Source organism: Typopeltis vanoorti, chromosome 8 (genome assembly GCF_054136105.1).
Source record: "Typopeltis vanoorti isolate ZY-2024b chromosome 8, IOZ_Tvanoo_1.0, whole genome shotgun sequence".
Taxonomy (NCBI): Eukaryota; Metazoa; Arthropoda; class Arachnida; order Uropygi; family Thelyphonidae; genus Typopeltis; species Typopeltis vanoorti.
Genome location: NC_143556.1, coordinates 112,771,244 through 112,787,617, shown reverse-complemented (window position 1 = coordinate 112,787,617; position 16,374 = coordinate 112,771,244). Strand labels below are relative to the sequence as shown.

At 37.6% G+C, this 16,374-nt stretch overlaps 1 protein-coding gene and 1 long non-coding RNA gene across 13 annotated transcripts in view; one reads left to right on the top strand and one right to left on the bottom strand.

The window, feature by feature from the left end:
- LOC150104290 (uncharacterized) overlaps positions 1-13,355 on the bottom strand; it is an 81,752-nt gene extending 68,397 nt beyond the window's left edge. The window contains exon 1 of the long non-coding RNA XR_016548654.1: positions 13,202-13,355. This is a non-coding gene — a long non-coding RNA (uncharacterized LOC150104290). The remainder of the gene's footprint in view (positions 1-13,201) is intronic.
- Positions 1-16,374, top strand: part of LOC150104289 (zinc finger protein 703-A-like) — a 603,572-nt gene that overhangs the window by 89,793 nt on the left and 497,405 nt on the right. The gene's annotated exons all lie outside the window — the stretch shown is intronic.

The window sequence follows — 16,374 nt, the reverse complement described above, 5'->3', positions numbered from 1 at the left end:
ATATGACACTGACATCCACTTTCAGCCCTGAAGTTCGCGTTCGCAACGTTTCTTTTTTTTTTTTTTCTTTTTTCCTTTAGTGCACCGCGTGTATGTTTGTATGTATGTGTATTCCCTCCTCCTTCTCCTGCCACAGATATATCTGAATCATTCGCTTGGTGCAAAAACAGTGGCTCGCTTTGTTAACGTACTGTTTGGAAGGCAGGCAGACAGGCACGAGAATAGAGACCCACAAGAAAGCTCTTTGTGAGGTAGGGGTCATGGAAGAGTGCTACGTCGTAGTTCTGCTGAGGCAGCGCGTCATTTCTCTTAATTAAGCCTGATGCAACACATCTAGAGATAACACAGCGATTGTCTTATTCCAGACCCCATCTCTGGATCGGAGAGTAAAGCTACATAATTAATCTAGCGAGAAAATATTTCGTGTGTGCCTCTCTCTCGAGCTTATTGCTTTGAAAGTAGAACAATATGGAGCTAATTGCTCCTACGCATTTTATTCCAATGAAGTGGCATTTGCGTAATCAAGTCACTCTTTGGAGAGGCCACGAAAAGAGCTGGATACTTAACGTTTATTATTCTTTGTTATCTTGCCTACTTAGGTAGAACTTCATTAATCTTTAAGTGCTCTTAACACTATTAATTATACTCTTAAGCAAGCATATACGATAACAATTATAAGTGAATGCGTAAGAAGAGATGACTTGAGAAGTACTTGCGTTTGATATAACGCACTACAAACCCCTTTAGTCTCAAGCATGTATGAGGTCTTTAAGGAGTCAGAAATGCATAGTACTGTAGTATATTTAATGCAAGTACCTTCTGAAGCGCTTTACGATCTCCGTAGTTCATATATCTGGAACAGTTAGATTTGCAGTGAAATCAAGGTAGAGGTTATTTCTGAATAGCTATAACTAATAACTATGTTATAACTGATAAAGTAAAAGACAACATGAACTCGTAACATTTCGTGAATATTGTGCGCTATTAATTGAAACGTTACTTTGTTAAATATATGTAAGGCTTTCATCCGAATCTGCACTATTGCTCTAAAAAGAAGTAAACAAACACCAGTTTTCAATAGCAAAAATTTTATCCAAAAAAAGTTAATGGAAATATTCTATAAAGTATACTTTTTTGGGCATTGATAGTTCGCATTTCCTCTCTTTTTAGAGTTAGTTGGCTGCAATTTGTTGGCGAAGTTCACTCCACTATTTTATTCCACTCTTGTTCTTAAATGAAACTTTTGTGCAAATCAACAAAATATTTTAACCGTTTAAACTTTAAATCAGCTGTCGTCACGGTTTCGCCTTGCGATACACTCCATGGCATTATCTGAAGAACTTATTCCCTCTGAATGGAAAGGATTCGCTTAAGGATCAAAACTAGATAATTAAGAAAATAATTCCATACGGCCTGTAGGAAACGCTTCTTACTTCCTTGGGACGCTCCTGTTAATAGATTATCCATCTGGATAAGAATGAAACAGGCGAGATACTGCTAAATAATAATTATAAAATATGTTTGGTAACAGTGATCAAGAAAAGGACATAGCTACTGGATTCAATAATCAGCAAATACACCACATGGAGATGAACGTCTTGGGTGGCCAGCAATTTTGATTATTAAGATGGGGAATTTTCAAAATAAGAAATTGGACAATGAGATTTATTTGAGAATGTGATATACTAAGGAAGTACAAAACGATATACTAAGGAAGAAGGGTTTCTTAAAAGCCATTACAGAGGGCAGTTGACATAAAGAAAAAAAACTGGTTCTTGTGGGAGATCTAACCAACAGGCTAGGAAATGAATCACACACACACACACACAAAAGAATGTTTTGGGTAAATGGAGAAAAGAGCTAATCGAATCGTTATAGTGTACATGCCTTATTGATTTCTGCTTAGTATGATCTCGTCATCACAAACACCATCTTTCGATTTTAAGATGTGCACTAATTCACATGAACATATTACAGGGTTGGGAAACAGCTTTATTTGATATGCTATACTCGACAGCGATACCCACATTGTTGTCCACGATACAAGAGTACAAGCGATAAGAAATAGGAAATGGTCACCATTTAATTTTAAGCAGGACAATAACATACATATATACATACATACATCTTCAAGGCCCACCTTTCCTAATTGGGTTGTGGGGGCAACAGCTACAAGAGGGACTTACAATGATCACGATCCTCTGCCACCAAGCGCAGGCGTTCTGGTGGGATTCCAAAACGTGTCCACCCAAGGTTTTGGATATAATCTATCCAGCGAGTCCTTGGCCTTCCACGTGGCCTCCCACCCTCTGGCTTGACAAAGAGGGCCTGCTGTGGGAGCTTCTCTTGTGGCATTCTGACCAGGTGCCCGTACCAACGTAACTGTGATCTCTCAACACGGAGAAGCAGCAGTTGAGTATTGAAGATTTCCCGAATTGCAGAGCTTCTGACTCTGTCGAGTCTTGTCAGCCCCGCAACCCCTCGAAGGAACCTCATTTCACCCGCTTGGATTCGTGTCCGCATTCTTTCGGTCATTACCCAACTCTCATGACTATAGGTGAGGATGGGGACATAGACTGTATTGAAGACAGCCAGCTTTTCCTTCTGGCTTAACTCCCACTTCAATACTACCGAACGGCCAAGCTCCCGCAATATTGAGCTTGCTAAGCCAATTTGAGTATCTAGCTCTACGTCCCATTTTCCATCATTCGTGAATATCGACCCAAGGTATTTAAACTTCTACACCTGCCTCATTGGGACTCCACTTACATGTAGAGTGCACTGGGATGGTTGTCTTGAGACCACAAATGTTTCAGTTTTGGCCACACTGATCTTCATTCCGGCGTCTGCACAGATACAAACCTATCCAGGGTCCGCTGGAGGTCATCTGTGGAAGAGCTAAGCAGAAATAGGTCATCTGCAAAAGGCAGCCGTCCAATGCTACATCTTCCAATTCTGACACACTCACTGCCTCGTCTGTGCCTATCAATCCGGTCCTCCATAAATATTATGAAAAGGAGGGGTGACAGAAAACACTCTTGGCGGAGACCAACGGAGACTGTGAAAGTTTCAGACTTTGTGTTATTTACCCTGAGCAGAGAGATGCCACGATAGTTACTGCAATCCTTATGGTCTCCCTTCTTGAAGACTGGTATTATTATGCCTGTCTGCCATTGCTTTGGTGCTCGCCCAGATATCCAAGCAGCCTGACACACTCGAGTCACCCAGAGAACACCTTCTCGATTTAAGGCTTTTAGCATTTCGGGCTGTATTTCATCATCGCCAGCAGCCTTGCCCGATTTTAGCGATTTTATTGCTAAATGGACCTCTTCTGCTGTGAGCAGAAGAGGTCCATTGTCATTGCAAAGTCATTGCCCTGATCTGCGCCTCTTGGATGTCCACAACTGCTGGGTCACCCGGGTTAAGAAGGCTCTCAAAGTATTCCCTCCATCTGTGGAGGATATCCTCGGTTGTTAAAAGTGCACCATCAGAGGCCTTAATTGCCCTTGCTGCGCACGATTTCCTCCCTCGAAGGCGGCGGATGGTCTGCCAGAATACTTTGTTTGCATTTGCATAGGATGAGTCTAATCTTTTTCCAAAGGATTCCCAAGCCTTCTGATTTGCTGTCTTTACTGCCTCAACAGCAGCTTTTCATGCCTCAGCATACCGCAAACGCATCTCAGTTGACCTGACCCTAAGCCATGTTAGGTAGGACTTCCTTTTTGCCTGGAGAGTTTTTGGACTTCTTGGTTCCACCAAGTTGTGCTTTTCTCACTGCCCGTTGCCACGCCGAACCGCTTTCTGCCACAGCATGAGAATGCAGAGGCAGTGACAGCTGTTCTCAACATCTGCAGTATGCTTGGGAATCTCTTTGAACCTGGAGGAAATGTCATCTGCAAAATGTTTCCTCACAGCCTCATTTTCCAATGCCTCCCATTTCACGCGGTATAGCTGCTTAGGCCTACCAGCGTTGATGGTAGCATGTCGTTTCTGAAGCCGTAGAGTGCACACAACAAGCTGGTGGTCAGTTGACAATAACATATTGGAAAAAAAAAATATATATATATATATATATATATATATATACAGGATGTCCCAAAATTCACGCAAGCAGTAATTTTGATAGAAAACACAGGTTTTTAATTAAAAATTAGAATTTCTTATTGATTCATAAAGTATACAGTATAGGGTTATGCATGGAATAGCATATCTGGTAAATGGCCTCCACGGCTTTGCTGGCACATACACACTCTTTTGTCGAAATTTTCCATGACCGTTTTACATAAATGTGGCTGAATTTCGTTGATACACGCTCAATTTCCTCCTTCAAGGCGTGGGTGGTCGTGGGCTTGTTGGCATAAACCTTAGACTTCAAAAAACCCAAAGAAAAAAGTCCAACGGCGTTAAGTCACATGATCTGGGCGGCCAATTCTGATCACCAAAACGGGAAATTACACGACCAGGAAATGACTCATGCAGTAATTGAATTGTTTCTCGGGCTGTATGGCATGTGGCACCGTCTTGTTGAAACCACATGTCGTCCACATCCATATCTTGCAATTTAGGCACAAAAAACTGGATTATCATGTCGCGATAGCGAGCACCATTAACTGTTATTGCCTTACCAGCCGCATTTTCGAAGAAGAATGGACCGATGATGCCTCCAGCCCAAAATCCGCACCAAACAGTGACACGTTGTGGATGCATTTGTTTCTCAACAATCACTCGTGGATTTTCTGAACCCCAAATGCGACAAATTTGTCGATTAACGAAGCCATCAAGATGAAAATGAGCCTCATCGCTGAAGATGATTTTGTTCGAAAAATAAACATCTACTTGTTGTTCCATAATCCATTCAACGAACTCTCTTCGCTGTGTGTGGTCAGTAGGCTTCAGTTCTTGAGTCAATTGAACTTTGTAAGCATAAAGATGCAAATCTTTCGTGAGAATACGCTGTAGAGAGAGCTTCTCGAAATGCCTAATTCAAGACCATGGTGCCGAATCGATGTTCCTGGACTTTCAGCAACACTCTCACGAACTGCTTCGATGTTTTCTGTTGAACGACTTGTTGAAGGACGGCTAGAGTGTATAAGATCACTAATTGATCCAGTTTCCTTGAATTTTTTAATTAATCTTTTCACAGTTGATGAAGTTAAATCACTATTCCGCTCATATTTTGTACGAAAATTGCGAACTGTAGTTGCCAAACCTTCATTATTTTAAAAATATTGCTCAACAATGAAAATGCGTTGTTCTTTCGTGTAGCGCTCCGTTTTTAATAACACTGAACTGTCAGCTGTCACGCTGACTTTTTTTTTCTCGTTGGCAACACTTTACCGCACAAATGGCGCTAAATTTAAATCTTGCGTGAATTTTGGGACACCATGACTAGAACTTTTAGCTCAATAACACCCCATCCACACAGATTCTCTTCATTCAGATGACGGGATAAAGAGTCAACGACTCAGTCCATCTTCCAGTTCTTTTAAGAACCTTGGTATCTCTCCCTGGTCTGGCTCCCACTAGTACCACCAATCCGGCACTACTTGGGTTTTCATCTTCTCCTGTTTGGAGTTGATTATAAAGGTACAAAAGCTGAGATTGTTCCTGAATACTACAATACTCTGTGCTAAACTCTAAGACTGCTACACTCTGGAATTGACATTCTTTCCATTAAAAAAAAGTAAAATTTGGTATAAAGAAATCTTTAATCTCTTTCGTTGCGAAGTTACACAGTTCTTGATGAAGTTCCAAGGGTACCCTAACAGGAAGGATCTTGCTTGGAGAATTAAATATGGTAGCCTTCCAGTCAATGCCATCAAAAGGAGGTACTTTAACATCGGAGATCCAATCTGTGACATCTGTTACCAATTGGAAACAGTAGAACATGCATTATACAGCTGCCCTCTTGCTCTGTGTATTTGGAACAGATTATGTAATGTGTTGGGCATGCCACTATTTACAACAGAACAGGTTATTTTTTATTTTTTTTTACAATACCCACCAATGTCCGCAATGGGAAGAGAATTTTGATTTTTATAATTAATGACTTAAAATACTACTTACGAAAGGTTAGAAAAAACATGGATTTGAAAACCAGCAATATGATATCCAAATGCTTTATAATATTGTATTGTAGAAATTTTATTGTTTAGTCAGACGTTTTTTGTATTTAGAAATAAGCATTCTAGGAGATATCAAATTTATCACTAGATGGTGTAGACCACCCACATTATGCTATATTAACTAGGGGGAGATAAAATTCTGTCTGTTCTTGCTATGAGAGGTTTTTTAAATAGTTCCATCATCTTAATTCAATGTAGTCTTATAGTCAATTGCAGGGATGACTGGAGAGCAATCCCAGACAGAGAAGCCCAACTCAAGGCGGTTAACCGCCTTGAGTTGGGCTTCTCTGTCTGGGACTTCTCTGTCTGGGTATTAGTCATCTTTGCGCATTAGTTTTAATTGGTTTTTTGGTTATTCATCTATATGAGATTGGTGGAAAAGGAAAACTGATAGCCTTTGGCTATATGATATAAAACAGCTGAAATCTTTTCTCTCTCTCTCTCATACTATCTATGTCTTTTTTCTCCTAATACTATCAGGCTTTCTTGCACCCCTATACTAACTATTCTAGACCTATGATAAGCAACCCTTTAATTTTTTCACCTCAATAAAGGTCGAAACCGGTCTGGGCAGTGGCCCTTCTCGTTATGCATTGCATTATACATGCCCGAAAAAAAAAGGGGGGGGTGTGTGTGCTATGGAATACATACTAAGGCAAGTAATATGAAGTCATTAGCTTCTATATACAAGTAGCTCAGACGTAAATATATTTCACGCGCAAAACTTTATTTTGCTTACTTGCAAAAAGGATTAAAACCAAGTATAAAATTTCTTGGTATCTTCAACGTATATTACACCCAAGGTAAAAAACATTCTATATATATATATATATAGGAAAGTTTTTTTTTAAAAAAAAAAAAGTCGAGAAGCTTTGAGAGGTGACTTGTAAATTCAAATATGGAATTATCATTGGAAGAAAAAAAATTAAAAATGAACCAAATCTTCTAGATTCTGCAAAATTTATAGAAAACATTGACTGGTTTAGCCAGGAAATTTATAGTGATGTTTGTAATTATAGTAAAATCCAAAATTTCTGGTGGTCTCTACAGCTGCCCTCTTGGTCTGCGTATTTGGAACAGATTACGTAATGTGTAGGGCATGCCACTATTTACAACAGAACAGGTTTTTTTTTTTTTTACAATACCAACCAAATGGGAAGAGAATTTTGATTTTTATAATTAATGAATTAAAATACCATTTATGGAAGATTAGAAAAAAAACATGGAAAAAGCTAGAAGTTAAGCATTTCTGAAAAATGAAGGAAAGTAATTCAGTATGTGCTTTGGAAGAATAGGCAGAAAATCTAAGCTAGATTATCGTAAAATTAGCCAAACAAAAGTCATGGAAAGACTATGGTAAAAATATAGTAAATAACAAGATAATTTTGAGGCTTATTTCTGAAAAAAAAAATCTTAGAAATGAGGGAGTTTTAATTGAGAGTGTCATGTAAGATTCAGAAGAAATTAAGAAAAACAGTACATTGTGGGCCTTGGGGAAAATTCTTTTAATGCTTACTTGGTTTCTAATCCGTTTTTTTTTTTTTTTGGTCTACCTAAGCGGTGTTTGAAATCTGATCGCTGTAGTTCTCATCTTTTCCACAGCATCAACAGTTCTCTTATAAATGACTAAGTAAAACAATCTACCCGAAATTGCACGTTATAATCTTAGCTCTAGACGTCAAGCAGTCTGTGTTATGACTCTTCTAACATTTGCTGATCGCTTTACTTATTCCTTCGAACTTTCACTGCATTGCAGAATTTCGCCTTGGAGAAAGTAATTCACGCGCACCAAAACCGCACAGAAATATTTTTATACTTTGTCTCAACAGTGATCTTGAAATGTTCATAAGTTTATACAGAGATGATTTTACTAAACTGTTAACTAGCTGCAAAATTTGTTTACTTTGATAATGCCATGTTAACTTTACTTTTTTATGTCAAAAGAGAAAGACATGATGTTCTAATAAACGCTTGATATGACTCAAATTACTAAGCACAACCCACATCTACAATTCTTCAGCTATCCTATATCTGAGCATGCATCACATAGCATCTAGATGGAACATTGTGCAGAATCCATATATTGGATGGCCGAGTGGGCAAAGTTTCCAGCTAACGGGTTGTATGTTCAAATAATCTCTCTATTTGCGATGCCTTTAGTGGTTGGAGGAATTTAGTCTAATTTTGTGAGACGGCAGCCCTGTTTATTGGAGGTATGGACTGCCTCGTAAAAAAATTAAATGTTTAGTCTCTAGGAAAACTAATCCGTGTTTAACTTATTGTACAACTATGCTGTAGTAGGTAGTTTAACTAGCCGCGTGGTTGGCATATCAACGCTTTAGAATGAATGTTTGTAATCGTTCTTAGGTGGGGAGACGAATTTCATTGTTTGTGTGAGACCACTTCCCTACTTTTTGAATACTGAAGTAGATTGAAAAAGTTCCATATTTGGTTTCTTGCCAGTTATGGTACGAATACACTATAGGTTTACAAAAACCTTTCGCCAGTTGAAGCCATTATTAAAAAAAAACAAAAAAAAAACCACCGATATAAATATTCCACTCGTCTCGGATAAATTCGAACTTATTCCAAATACCCAAAGTATTCCCAATTCCAAGAAAGAGGTATTATTCTTTCGACAGCGCTACGGCTTGGTAAATGATTCTTTGCACGGTTTCTGGTCTGATTTCAAGAAGCAATTTAAAAAACAAAAGCAGTAAGATTTCAAGTTGCTTCTTGAATTAAATCAGACCAGAAACCGTGCAAAGAATCATTTACCAAATGTAAATTAGGTTTTTAAATTATTTTATTACTAATAATTGTTAGTAATAATTAATTTAAAAATCTATTTTATAGCTTAAGACCAGCTCAAAATAACGGCACACCGTTATTAAATAATTTCCTTTAAAGTGTATCTTAATTTCCATTTCTTTTTAAGAAATGGGAATTAAAAATTACATTTTTAATTATTCTTTTCATTGTTCAGCTGCTGCTGTATGCAAAATACCTAATGCATTGTAACATATTTAAAGAATTTTATTATAATTATATATATAATAATAATAATAAAATTCTTTAAATATGTTAAAATATATATATATACACGAGTGGGGGGGGTGAAAAGTTCCGATAAACATCTAGACCACGAAGGACTGGTTTGTGCCACGAGGAAAGATTTTTTTTCTACCTCAATTCCTTCATGGTGATTATCAGAACTTCTCAGCACACCACCGCGGATAGCAACAAAGAATTCCAAGGGGGGGGGGGGGGGGTTACCGACGTTTTTACTAAAATAGCTGCATTGCTCTGTTAGCTGTTTTGAGGATCAGCCGAATTTCATGGACTGAAATTATATTCTTTGTATAAAATGCATATCTCTGGTTTTGAGGATATTTCTCAATAAACAACTGTAATAGTGAGAATTTCTTTGCTTTACGTGCATGTAAATTTATCTGCATGCAGTTAGTGATATTTCCATGTAGCCAATATATATGATTAGCATTATAGTGAGTAAGTGTATTTTTTAAAAAAAAATACCTTTTTTGATTTTTATTATAAAAGAAATGTTTTCGATCCAGAATTTCGGATTTACGACAATTATCTACTTTTTAACTAACGACCTTACACAAATTGTTCACAAGCCGACCAGAATACCAGATAACCTGAATCACTCCCCAAATACCCTAGATCTCTTCAATGACTCTTCCAAATATGCAGTAAATGTAGTGAGCCCCATAGGTAATTCTGACCACAACCTAGTGTTCATCTCCTCCACCATGCAACAACACTTACACAGTCACACTCACAAAAGAGTAGTTTGGCATTATAACAGTGCCAAAATAGACAGCCTCCGAGACTACTGTTTTCAGTCTTCCAATCCAAACGTATGCACCGAACGTACCACCAAAGTAATCCTCATGGCATGAAAACATACATTCCCCACGCTTCTCTGAACTGCCGTCCCCTATCTAAACCCTGGTTTCCGAAAGACGTGCCAAGGCTGCACAAATGAAAAATCAGGCATACCACAACTGGCTCAAATCAAGAACTCCATCCTCCTTCAATGCCTATACTGAAACCCGAAACAGATGCAGGAAAATATCAATGCTTCCAAAACAGAATTTGAACGGGCAAAAAGCAGGAAACTTGCAGCCTATCCAAACGCAGCCATGCCTTTTGGTCTCTTGCCAAAGCAATTGGTCATAACTTTAGCCCTACACTACTCCCACCCTATCATACCGAGATGGCTCAATTGCAACATCATCCACTTCACACTTGGCCTGCAATGCACGCATAATCGCCATGGCAAATGCCCCCCCCCCCCTCAGTCAGTCATTCCAACTACCCAACATACAATGCCCCCTGTATCCTTTTGCCAGAGAGAGAGAGAGAGAGAGATCATAAACCTGTTGTCTAAATTAGAAACGCAAAAGCTCCTGGCCCTGATGACATTCCTTCAATTGTCCTGAAGGTCTGTGCACCAGAACTGACTGCTATCCTATGCTGTCTGTACATATTCCAAAGCCTGGAAACTGGCCTATATCCAACCCATTTCTAAAAAGGGTGACAAATAATTGCCATCTAACAGCCGCCCTATCTCACTCACCTCAGTCCTATCTAAAAGTGATGGAGAAAACCATCAATTCTCAACTCTTACTCAACCTTGAAGGTAGAGTAAGAGTAGAGAATTGATGCTATTAAGCGACCACCAGTACGGATTCCGTCGATGCCGATCAACAGGTGATCTGCTGTCATATATCACCCATCTCTGGACAAATGCCACGAAGAAATTTGATGAATCCCAAAAGGTTGCACTTGATATCTCTAAATTCTTTGACGGGTCTGGAACAAAGGCTTACTAAGCAAATTCCCATCATTTGGACTGTCACAGGACTTCTGCAGATGGATTGCCAGCTTTCTGTCTCGATGCACACTATGTGTGATGATAGACGGCTCCCTATCCTCTCACCATACAACTAATGCTGGGGTCCCACAAGGTTCTGTTCTCTCACCAACTCTCTTCCTTCTGTATATCAATAACCTACTTCAGTTGACCTCCAACCCAATACACAGTTTTGCAGATGAAAGCACATTGCACTCCTCCCTTTCATTTGAAAAACCTTAACCTACACAACTCACTTACCCACAGAACATCAACTTCCCTTAACTCTGACCTCCAAGCCATGCTCCAATGGGGCTCAGATAACCTAGTCAACTTAAATGCTAGTAAAACCCAGTTTTGTCTAATTTCCCACAAAAAAGAACCATTTTTACCTAGTATTATTTTTGATAACACGCAGTTTTCCAGACACTATGAGATTTCTATTCTCGAAATTACCTTAACATCAGGTGTCTCCTGGATTCGCTCAAGAAGTTACTTCACCTCTAACCTTAGCTGTTAACTTTATACAAATCACAAATCCGCCCAGCTATCGAATATTGTTCTCACATTTGGAGTGGGGCTCCTAAAAGCTCCCTCAAAATGCTTGACTCAATACACAGGAGAGCAATTAGACTGATAAATGACCCATCTCTTACCAACTCACTCCCCTCACTTTCACATAGACGTTTAGTCTCAGCAATTTGTATACTCTATAAATATTTCCATGGAAAATGTTCATCCGAAACAGCATCAGTAATTCCCCCACTCAGTACTAAGCTCATTAGAACACGTACAGCTGCCGCCCAACATCCTTTCACATTACACCTTGAAACCCACAGAACAAGTTTCTTTTCCTCTTCCTTCATCCCTGCTACTGCTGTACTGTGGAACAGTCTTACTCCTGACATATTTCCCAAGGAATACAATATACAAGCTTTTAAATCGAATCAGTTATTCAATTTAGTCAAGGAATCTTGCAAACTTGAGAATACCTGTTAATTTTTTTATGATGACACATTTCTACATTATTTTCTTTACGAACTAGTAATAATAACCATTATTATTTTACTTGTGACAATTAGGAGCTCCTCCAAAAATATGCAACATTTTTCAAGCTTTGTAAACTCTCTCTCTCCTCATCTATCAGAAACCTTTTATTAAATCTCTTAAATTACGTAATGAATGTAAGCTTGCTCTAAACAAATATTATTACGAGTATAACATCATGATTTCATAATATAAATAATAAAACAAATAATAAATAGTAAATACTTTATTTGCTAATTATTTTTAGTAACTGTTTATTGACAAAATAATTTGACTAATAATACCATTTTTTTAATAATTTAAATTATTAAAATAACCAATATCATTAATGCTTTGTACTTCACGAATTTTTCCCCAAAAGCGTTTATCCAAACATATAAAACATACTAGAGAGGTCATCTCAAGTACATCTGGGATGGGTATACTCTTACTGGGGTTGCCATTTTAAATCAGATTTTTTCTTGTGAGAATTTTCATATAACACGAGTTAACTTAGTTGATAGATTGGCTGCTTCTGGTCGTACTTATCAGAAACTCTAAAATCATCTAGAAGCAAAATTTTGAAATATTTTTGAAATCGACAACTTATCTCAGAGAAATATTAAGTTCATTTGAATATAATCAAACTGAACGGTGAAGTATAAATAAACAACACAAAACGGAACCACAGTGTAAAGTAGAATTAGAAACAAAAGGACCTTAAAAATACATTTTTAATTATATAAAGAAATACTGAAAAATTTGCAAATATATCACGAATAATTTAACTGATAATTTAAAATTCATTTTGATCCTTTGTCATTTAAGACATTACTATGAGGTTTTTTTTCACCCGTTCTTCCCACTATCTTGTATTCTGTACAGTATCAAACCGGGTAACCTTAAAAATGTCTGTTTATGTGAGGATATCAGATAGAAACTATACATAAAAGCATTGCAAATGACACAGCATATGATAAATGATTCTATTCCTGTCTATCAGTTGACGTCAGAGTTGTCAAAAGTGGCCAAAGGCGGTGTCAAGTCTGCCCTTTCTTAGTGTACCCCCTAGCTCCGAATGTCACTCTAAACTGACACCTTAGGATTTACTGGAGGTTGCAGAACCGCGGTGTCCAGATTTAAGGGGGAATTGAGAAGACTGACTCACTTAATTCTCCTGTCAGATATAGTCTGTGTGGAGCTGGAGAGGGACGTGGCCTGCCGATCTATTTCCATTCCCCATCAGGAAACACTGGTGTCGATTTCTACAAGAAACCACTGATGTCTTCGAAAGAGTAGAGCTGGCTTCATTTTTCGCTATTTTCTCTGAAAGAAATCGATATTTTTCTGAAATGTTTACCAATGCAATCAACATTTATGTGTTTTTCTATAAATATCAATATTTTACGTATACGTTTACGTATAGTTCTAAATACATTTTAAAAAAAATATTTATTTAATAACAAAAAGTAGGAATACTTCATTTCTAGGAGTGATTCAAAACAATGCTTAAATAAGATTGGATTCCTTTTGTACCTCTGTCTATCTCAGTCATATTGAGATGGAATTTAAATGCAATTTGACGTTTAACCCATTACCAATATTGTTGAATCATTGAATTGGATCATTTTATTTGCATATGTAGATTCAGTTGATGTGATAATGAATTATATCACTTGAAAAAGATAAAATGGCGAAATTCACTTGTTTAATTATTTCAAATCATTCCCATATTTGCAAATTCAGAGGCAGGATAAAACAGTCAGTCATTTAAGTGTACAATAATGCGACTGGCTGGAATACACTAAACATGTAATGAAGTTAATTAACATAGTAAATGTATTAAATGTTTTTCAGAGAGAGAGAGAGATAGTATTTTGTGACCAAGTGGATAACGCCAGCGCTTTACAACAGACGATCAGCGATTTATTGTAATCCTACTGTGACATAGACACATACAAAATAGTCTTCAGGAAGACGATGATTTTTATCACCTGGTGTGAAGCAACCAATTTGATTCATAGTTTTCAAGTGACATAAAACAGACCAACATGTTTCATTTTCAGAGCTGACTTCCCCATTATGTAACCTTGTTCCACCCCTTGTATTAAAAGTCTGAGAAGTTTCATGGGTGGGACTGACATTAAAAGAAAAATAACTTAATCGAGTTGTTAAGTCACTGTTAATAATAAATAGCTTCGCATGTCAACCAGCTTAGTTGGTAAAATTGAAGACAGCAGGAGGTAGCAATTAATTGTATTTAGGTAGGAAAAACTTATCAAAGTTATCAAGGATGTTATCTTAAGAACTTATTGAGCAAAATTTGATTTATAAGAAAATTTGGTCTGCTTTATAGATGTATTAGATTAATGGAATTCGACAAATGAATTTGGGCAAATTATATTGTATAAGAATATGGTAAAATACGAAAAGAGATTTTCAGGTTTGGAAAAGAATGCTATTACAAATAAAAATGCAACTGAAGAAGTGAATTGCGTGGTGCGCAAAATGGGACCAGATTGTTGATCCTTCACGAAGAGGAATGCTGAGTTTATGTTATGATAAATGGAAGTATTTTGCAATTCCAACATCAATTTCAACTGATCTGAAAAGGATAATGCATATTTGAGTAATGATGAGAAAGCTTGTATAAGATTTTTTAGACCTTGCTTGGCTTGTACACATCAAGAAAACCATACGATAGCCTTTAGAACGTGCAAAAGTTCAGGGTTGTGTAGACTCCCATCTACCATAAAAAAAAAAGCTTGAAGTTTGAGAGTGTGGGTGTAAGGGAGAGAAAAGAACTGGATAGAAAGTGAAGGAGGAGAACTGGAAATTGACCTTGGATTTCAAGCAAAGTTTAACTGCCATACGCATATTGTTGTCTGCATCGAACTATGAAAATTAATTGCCTGCCTGGTTGCCGAGTGGTTAGCTTACCCCTTGTCCAACCAACAGGCTGCAGGTTTAAATGCCACAGTGAGCACGGATATGTTTGTGATTGTCTTTAGGCGGAGATGAATTTCATCGTCCAGTGTGAGACCACCTCGTCGCTTACTGGAGACCTGTGAAGTGGCTTGATAAAGTGCCGTGTTTGGTCTGTAGAGCAGGGTTTCTGGGCTATGTAAATATAAAAGGAGAAAAATATATTCCTAGCTCGCCCACGGTAAAAATGTTCTATAGATTTGCAAATAACCTTTCGTGGGCGAGAGCAACAGAAAAAAAATATCGCTCATTACTGTCTAACATTAAACAGCATTAAAAAGCATCGAAACAAAAGAACTGGCTTGTTCTATGAACAGGTCAATTTTGTTCGTATATATACACCATGTTTCGAAAATTGCTGACGTTCATTCCCTCTCAGAGAGTCATCTACAAATTTCAAAAGTCTAATAGTCCATCTACACATACTCTGGATGATAGCGAGCGCCCGCTATTGTGAAGGTACTATCAGAGTATTTGTTTAGGATTTAATTTCTCCAACAGAGCAGTGCTCTGAATAAGACCACCGTTAGTTATAGCTTGATCAATGCTGCATTTTTTATTATGTTTCTTTTTCGTATATATTTGAACAGATAAGTCAGCATCCTGAATAAATGGTTTTTAGTAGCTGCCATTTTATATGCTGTATTTCATATTTATATTTTCTTCATTTGCGTGATAAAGCCCAAGATACTAATGTTCGAATTAGCAACTTAAATAAGATCACAAGTGATTTCTTCAGTAGATCTCTCTCTCCGGAAAATTAACATCTCGCCTAAACCTTCGTGTGAACTGTAGACTAAAACACACAAAGATTATTGAAGAAAAAATGAAAGAGTTTGAGAACAGGAACCAAACCTTGGAGATTCAGTGGCAAACTCTGAAGAAAACATTGATTGATTCTACCAGAGAGGCATGCGGTGAGGTTGTCTGCAAGGATAGAAAAATCAAAACTCCCTGGTGGACACAGGAAGTTAAAGAGGCAGTGAAGGAAAAGAAGAAAGCATATCAAAAGTTCCTCTCAAATAAGTCAGCTTGTGCTCTTAGAGAATATAGAGACAAATGCAAGAATGCTAAACACTGTGTAAAACTAGCTAAACAAAAGTCATGGGAGGACTTTGGCAAAAATATAGAAAATAAATATCAAGAAGGTGGCAAAATATTCTGGAGGTTGTTGAAGAAGCTTAGGAATGGAGGAAACAGTGCTGTAAAAGGAGTTAGAGATGATAAAGGTGACATGAAAACTGGAATAAAAGATATCCTTGAAGTATGGAGTAATTACTTTGAAAAACTGCTAAATGAAACAAGCAGTGATGACAGCACAGTGGTAAAAAACACTGACCAGTCGTGCAGGCAGGC